We start from the raw sequence: 8,590 nt of genomic DNA, 5'->3' as shown, positions 1-8,590 counted from the left end.
CTGCTCCTAGGAAGCTTCTAAATTCTGTAGCAGACTTGGGTTTAGGCCAGTTTACAATGACTGCAACCTTAGAGGGATCTATCTTCAATTCACCACCCCCTACAATATGACCCAAATAATTCAAAGATGTTTTACCAAATTCACATTTTGATAATTTAACATAGAGATTTTCTTTTTTCAAAACATCTAGAGTCTACTTTACATGCTTCAGATGTTCTTCCCATGTTTTACAGAAAAGAAGAATGTCATCCAAATATACAATTACAAAATCATCAATAAAAGGCCTGAGTACATCATTCATAACTCTCATGAAAGTGGCAGGAGCATTAGTTAAGCCAAAAGGCATAACTAGTCATTCATACAGCCCTTGCTTTGTTTTGAAAGCAGTCTTCCATGCATCTTGCTCTGCTACTCTGACCTGATGGTAACCACTATGCAAGTTCAACTTGGAAAAGTAAACGACTTCTTTCAACTGATCCAATAGATCATCAATGTGAGGAAGGGGATAACAATTCTTGATCGTTACTTTATTCAGTGCTCGGTAATCAATGCACATCCTCTACAAACCATTTTTCTTCCTCACCAACATGATTGGAGATTCGCATGGTGATGTGCTTGGTCTTATGAACCCTTTCTCGAGTAGCTACTGTACCTACTTCTTGATCTCTACATTTTATAAAGCGGATAACTTGTACATTCCGATGTTAGGTAATGGAGCATCTTGCTGCAATTTAATATCATGTACAATTTCCCTTTTGGGTGGCAGACCTTTAGGTTCTTGAAATAGGATATCATATTCTGAAACAACTTTTTCTGAATCAACTTTCTGTTTAGAATCACAAGCCTTAAATACATTGGTTTTATCAGGTTTCTTTTCCTTTACAACATGAATTTACAATCCTTTTCATCTACCCTGAGTTTATGAGAGTATAATTATTTTTGAGTTTGTGAGCACTTACAATATATTCTATTCCATCTTTGGTTAATTGATACTTATTCCTGCTCTATAGAAAATGGCTTTTCTATCATACAAGTAAGGACTTCCTAAAACAATTCCACATATATCCAAGGGAACGATATCTAAGTAAACCTCATCTACAAATGCTGACCCAAAAGAAAACCTAAGTTTACATTGTCTAGTCAGTTGCAGCTTTGCTTTGTCACATACCCAACCTAGTGGATATGGCTTCTTGTGATGTGTGGTTAGTAGTCCCTATTTCTTTACAATTTCTTCAAAAATAAAGTTTACTTGTGAGCCACTATCAAATAAAGTATCAATCTTTTGATGCTTGGAAATAACTCTAATATGACAAAGCTCATGTCTTTTCCTCTCATTTTCTCCACTATCAAAAGTTTGTGCAGAATTACTAGTAGATGCTTCAGAATTTTTACCTTTTATACCTGTGGCTGCGATTGTTGTTTCATCACCTAAGTCTGACCTCAAATATTTCTGTATAGCAGCAACAATCTTCTTCTTCTTTCCATCGAACTTCTTGGGTTTCAGCTCCGGATGCAAAGACCAACAATGTTCATCATCATGTTCATCCTTCTTGCTGTGAGTGCATGAAGGTTTGTCTTTTTGTACAACATTTTCCTTCCTCTCTTTCCATTTATGCTTCCTCTTTTACTTGTTCCTGCTTGCAGTGGGTTTTGATGATCCCCCAATCTCTGGGTTCACATTCTTCCCTCTAGCCTCTAGATGGGTAGCCTGAATAGATACCTCATCTATTCTAGTAGGGTTAAACATGAGAATGGTGTGCCTCAAATAGCTGTGTAGACCACCTATATACTTCAGCAAAGTTTCAGGTGAGTCTAAAGAAATGCTCATAATTAAAGCTCTTTTTCTAAATTCTTGGGTGTAGCTTTGTACACTTTTCCCCTTTAACTGGCGAAGAGTTTGCCAACTCATCATGGCTTGCTGCATATAAGCTAGTGGATAGAATTGTTTTTAATTGCAAAAACAAATTCACTCCAAATAGAGAGAATTTTACCATGCTTATTCAAGTCAACTTGTGTCCTGCCTTCCCACCATACCAAGGCAGTTCCTCCAAGGCATAGGCTGGCCAAATGAATTTTACTCCTATCTGAATCAATATTCTACACCCTGCAATACACATCAATCTGTCTAATCCAATTATCTAGCTTCTTTGCATTTAATTCTCCATCATATAATGGAAAATCAAATTTAACATCTAATTTAATTAAAGGTGTTTTCTTCTTTTTATTTTCATGGCTATCAGGAGGTGTGGATAGAGGAGCCTCTTTTCCTTTCCCTTTGCCTTCAAAATGGACATCTAGAAGAAATTTCTCTATTCCTTTGTCTTGTTTGGAGGTTGAAGAATCTTCACCTCTACCTTTCTTAAATTCCTGATACATCTCTTTTACCATGGCTCTCATGGGCATGAAACTGTCCATGAACTGAGAGTCTAATTCCAAGGGATTTTATTCTTCCATTTTCCTCCTAGGATAGACTCTTCCTATTTCTGTTTAGCTTCAACTAGTTCTCCTTCTCCTGATTTGAGCTTTGGCCTAGTTAGCATTCAAAAACAGTCCAACACAAGCTTGTCTAACCTTAGCAACCTAAAGCTCTGATACCACTTGATCTGTTAATGAGATCTAAGACAAATAATAAGTTATTACAGACTCATGTGCCTGGATTTTTCTATGTTATTTTATGCAATGGATCGATAAGATTGTGAAATACACAAGAAATGAATCAATAAACAAAAACATAATAGAAAACACATAACACAACAAATTTAATGAGGAGTTCACCCAATACAAATTTAATGGGGAGTTCACCCAATACTCCTTGGCTACATCTCTTGGTCCAACCTTCAGTGGTGGCCTCTTTATTATGTCTTCAAGCAGAGTTTCTATAATAGTATGAGCTCAATTTGAGACTCAATACACAACATATATAACAGTAAGAGTTTGCTTGAACATCTCAAGCCTTCTCTAAGTACATAGACTCTCTTAATCATTCTCTGTCTCTGTCTTAGCTCTGTCTCGACACTGCCTGCAATACTGCTTGCTTCTGTTTGCTCTATGTCTGTGGCTTTAAAGCCAACTTGGGCTACCTGTTCGTTTCTCCTTCTTGACTTTCTATCTCCTGGCCTCTGTCCACTCGAATCCCTCTTCTAGCATTAAACAATCATTGCATAACACCTAAAGGGGAGGTGGCCACCTATTCTGCAACGTAAGAGTGCCTCGGGCCTTTGGAACCCCTGAAACAACTACTCTCTTTTAACACAGAGAAATGTATTCGAACTGATAAAATACACCAAAACACTATTTATTTCAGACTTCAAAAGTCTTTAAATACGGTCTATTCCTCTATCGGGTCCGTCCTCATCGCTATCGCAATTCGCTTCGTCCTTGCTCCTTTGTATTTTAAAAATACATTAAAAATCGTGAAAACAACGTAGAAATGGCTTATGTCGGATCTGGAATAATATACAATAGCTTTAAGGAACCCTTTCAGGTTCGGCTTATCGCATCGACGCTTCATCTTTCGTTTAATAAACGAAATACACAAAATACATTAAAAATGCATTTTCTGCGGATCTCAAATCTTATGAAATAATATTTATATAACCATCGGGTCCAGTTCATCGAATCGCATATAGGTATGCATATATAGCGTGCTCCTCTGTGTAGCCCCAATTGCGATATTGCGATGTGATTGATCACAATCGCACATCGCGATAACCCCGGGTTGTTGTAAGCGCTCTTGTAATCTCTGATAGCAATCTCGTGATGCAACGTGGGTCATTGATCTGCGCGCTTGATCGACGGTCCTAGTTGACTCTGCCAGTCTCCATCACAAGTTTTATATGGCATGTGCCGATATTTGCTGTTTGCCTGTGCCGATTGTGATTTGCCGATCAGATCTAGACAGTTGATCGGCCAGATCTGACGGCTACTGTGCATTCACTGTTCATGCTCTCAATACTCTATTTTTCACTGTTTTCACGTGTTTTTGGCCTACCGATAGTGTTTTTCTGCCATTCTAAGGGCTCTTCACACACGATTGTTTTGATCTTTGGCATGATTTTAAGAGATTTTGAAGACTTAGAGAGCATTCTAGGATCCATTTGGATCAACAATGCCCGATGTCACATGTGACAAACAATATGTTGTGAAGCCTCCTCCCACATTTATCCACTTTTATAAGCTATCTAGGGTAAACATGAGCTAAGTGTCACTATGATATGACTTAACCTCCAAGTTCATAGTTATGGAAGTGGTGCATAGAAACAAGAATCAAACTAACACACCTTAGAGACTACAAATCACTTAGGAGCCTAACAACCACCGCAGGTGATCAATCCCTGAGATGGAACTATTTTTCATTGACTTAACTCCATAACCACACCCTTGACACACTGTGCATGCAGTTATGAGGCTATAATCACACTCAAAATCCCGCCTCAAGTGGTTATGACTAAAATCCCTCAATTTTGTGCTAGCGGTTGTGAGACCAATGCCACTTTTCAGGCTAGCCTCCAAACCATTGCCTGTAACTTTCTATAAACAAAAACAAGACGATAACAATCTTAACCATTCAAAATTTGAACAAGACCTTGACCAAGACATGCCTAGTACACGATGGACATTTCGTCAAACATATGGTAAACATAAAAGCTACAGGTCATGAATTCACATATGATCATGAAATTTTGAACTTCATTTGAGATTCACCAAGAATAGTTTATTCCCTATCTAGTTAGCTGCAATAACACTTACTATCCCATGCATTCATCAACCATTGATAGCCCATCAATTCATGAGAAAGATCCATAATGAGAACACAACATATAATCATGCATATAACAAACATATAACTAGAATATAAACCATGAAAAATCAACCATAATAACCAATACATGTGCTCACTAATCACCATAGAAAAATAGCTCATACTAACATGTGAAAATGCCAACCAAATCAAGGACTTCCATGTAGCACTTGACCATAGATTGGGTTGAACCAAATCTCCCTTTCATCCAATCACCCTCCTGCCATATTCCAAGCATTAATGTGGGATCATAAGTTTTAAACCAAAATAGAACCAACCAGGGCTTCTAAAGGCCAAACTACCTCAACCATCAACCACAGTGATCTCACCTATATGGTCTAGAAATCACTAATCATCAATCAGATTGGTCTCTACCCAAGCTGTCTAGGGCTCCAGGAACTAGTAACTCAACCCACAACCTCCAGGGAACCCAAGTTATTATAGGGCTCCATAGATCTCCCATCTCAACCCACAACCTCCAGCGAACCCAAGCTATTTTTGGGCTCCAGATAATTTTTCCCAACCCACATCCATAGATAAGTTGAGAACCAATAAAAAAACCAAATGGGGAAGCCACTATGCCATGGATATATACGAAATGGCAAGGCAAGGATGAAACCACTATTAATCCAGGAAAATCTGCATGCCAATGATAACACATAACAATAGAACCACATGCATGTACCATGCATCCAAAATATAGCAAGGAAATCACACATGCAACTTGTTACCTACGAAGTATCCCTTATTGTAGCTACTAATCCAAGCTTCTTTTCGACTGCCCACAAATTCCTTACTTTCTCAAATCCAAGTGAATGCCATAACGCTCTAAGAATGCTCTTAGTGTGAAAGAGTGTAAGAGAACCAAATGCTAAACTAACAAAAGCCATCAACTGTTTCTCTGATGCCTTTTTATTATTGATGTCTCAATTTTCTTCATTTTCCTCTAATTTCACTTGCATGCATATTTGTGTTTCTTCACCTTCTTTTTCTCCTATTTTCCTTTATTTCCTTAATTAAATGGCATTTATTGCCTCTTTTCCTTTTCCAATGTATTTCCCAATTTCCATAGCCATTATTAAACCACAAGTGATTCCCACTATAATGTTTTCCCACCATTCATCTTGGAATATGTGTGCCATGACAATGGTTTTATTTTATTTACATGAAAAATCAACCAGGGACCGTTACACACCCCTCTCCCTTGAGGGAACACCATCTTTGGTGTTATATGATGCTTACAGCCAACAAAACATGTTTCCCATGGAGATTTATAACACAACTTGATGCAACATTTACAACATACCAAATTGCTAAAAAATCATGACCATCATACTATTTATGGAGCTTTATAACCCAACTCGATGCAATATTTACAACATACTTCTTATTGGAGCTTTATAACATAGTTGATTGCAACATTTACAAAATATATATGCATACATAAACATAAACAAAAATACATGTAGCAAACACATATGCTCAACCAACAAATAGGGAAGGATACAAGGCTGACATCTAATCAACCATCTCCCACGTAGCTTCATCGGGTCCGAAGTGCTTCCAATGAATTTTAACTTGATCCATTGCTCAGTTCTGAAGCATGAGTTGTTTCCACTGCAAAATGCACTAAGGCTCTAGCTGGAACTCTCCATCTGGCTCCACCTGCAATACATACCAATCAATCACATGACCAACATCCTGGACATATCTCTTAAGCAATGAAACATGGAAAACATCACATAATTTTATTGTTGGTGGCAGTGCAAGTCTATGGGCCACTGGTCCATCCTCCCAAGGATCTTAAAAGGGCCACAATACTAAGGTTCCATCTTGGCACATGACCCGATCCTTAAGGAGCTCCTCTTGGTCTTGATGCACAAGTACACATGCTCCCCAACCTGAAACTCCCTGAATTCTCTATGCTAATCCACATAATTTTTCTTCCTGCATCGTGTTGCCTTCAGATTCCTCCTGATAACCTGCATCTACTACTCCATCTCAGCCAACATATCCAGTCTAATCAGTACCTTGTTCACTGGTTCACTCCAGCTGATAGGAGTGTTACAACTCCACCCATAAAGAGCCTCAAATGGACTCATCTTCAAGGATTCCTGCTACCCATTATTATAAGCAAACTCCATTAGTGAAATATACTCCTCCCAATTCCTTTGCTGATGCATGACATACATCCTCAACATGTCCTCAAGAAACCTGTTAACCTTTTCTATCTATCCATTGGTCTACCAATGATAAGTTGTACTAAAATCCAATTTTGTCCCGAAGCCTACAAATAACTCCTTCCAAATCTTGGAAGTGAACTTGGCACCTTTATCTGATATGATCTTCTTGGGCACACCATGCAGCATCATTGTCTCCTTAATGAATATTTGAGCTACCTCAGTAGCTGAATTAATGTACTTCAATGCAATGAAGTGAGCTACCTTACTCATCCTGTCAATGTTAGGTCCCTATAATACTAGTGATTCCCCCATTACTATTGTCATTCCCCCATTAATATTTTTATTGTAGCCCTTATTGTTATTGTTGTGCCCCTATTTTCCCCATATTTTTATTATTGTGCCTCATAGAAGCCTACTATTTCTATTTTTGTGCCCTTATATTATTATTGTTATGTCGACTTTGATTATATTGTGACCACTTAGACTCCTATATATAGAAATGAGGTTTTTTCATTTGTATCATCCAAGAATTGTTCATTTGTGTAATGTAAAGGAGGTTTCCCCCTTGAAGAGGCTGATTTCAAAGTCATTGGTCTATATTTTCTATCATTTGTGAGCTGATTTCATAACATTTGGTATCAGAGGTTTGGATTCTAGGGTTTTGTTTCTCCAAAACAGGCATAACACTTTCTTGGATAATCCAATTTCAATCAGACAGGTGGCGTTGGAAAGAGGATTGAGAGAGCTACCATAGTGCATAATTTCATACATTGGAGACCTGAAATTTTAGAGATACATCAGATACAATATCGAGCTCCTACAAAGTTAAAAAAAAGGTGTGTAGTTTTTTGAAAATTTTGCATAATTTTGGTTTGAAAAATTAGTTTGAAGGAATTCAAAGGGCATAGTGAAGCATAATTATCATTAATTGATGCCCCGAAGAAAGAAAATGGAAACAGTTAGTAAGCAACCTGAAATCTCTAGCACGACTCATGAAGAAGAGGAAGAAATGCAAAATGATAGGTCAAAATTATGAGACCAAGTGCAACAAAATTCACCCTCACAAAAAGTAACGGATGCTAAGATGGATGGTTTATAAGATAAACTTAAAGGCAACATGGAAGAATTGAAGACAACTTTGACAAAGTTTCTACAAGAAATGCTTACTAATGGCGAAAGGGTAGTAAAGGAAACTCATGATGAGAACAAAATAAATGTTAATCATGATTTCATAGACTCTAAGGTTGGATTGAAGACCCACTGTGTTCCAAAGATCAATATGAGGAATTTTGATGGCAAGGATCCCGTAACATGGAACAATATTTTAATCTCCATAATGTGAAAAACACACAAAAGGTACACATTGCAACTTTATATTTGGAACCAAATAATTTTGTATGGTATCGATGGCTTTTCTCTCGTAAACAAAGTGTCACTTTGGCAATTTTTATGGAGGAAATGAGAACACATTATGAGGATACAAATAACAACATTTTTTTTAGCCAATTGATAAATCTCAAACAAAAGGGATCAATGGAGGACTTCCAAAAATTGAATATAAGGGTAAAAGATATTCCATAGGAGAATAAGATTGATGTGTTCATAA

The sequence above is a fragment of the Pinus tabuliformis genome, chromosome 2_2 (assembly GCF_031772625.1).
Source record: "Pinus tabuliformis cultivar Carrire ecotype Pingquan chromosome 2_2, CPIR1, whole genome shotgun sequence".
NCBI classification, from domain to species: Eukaryota; Viridiplantae; Streptophyta; class Pinopsida; order Pinales; family Pinaceae; genus Pinus; species Pinus tabuliformis.
The sequence above is the reverse complement of the archived record's forward strand: the minus strand, read 5'-3'. Positions refer to the sequence as shown.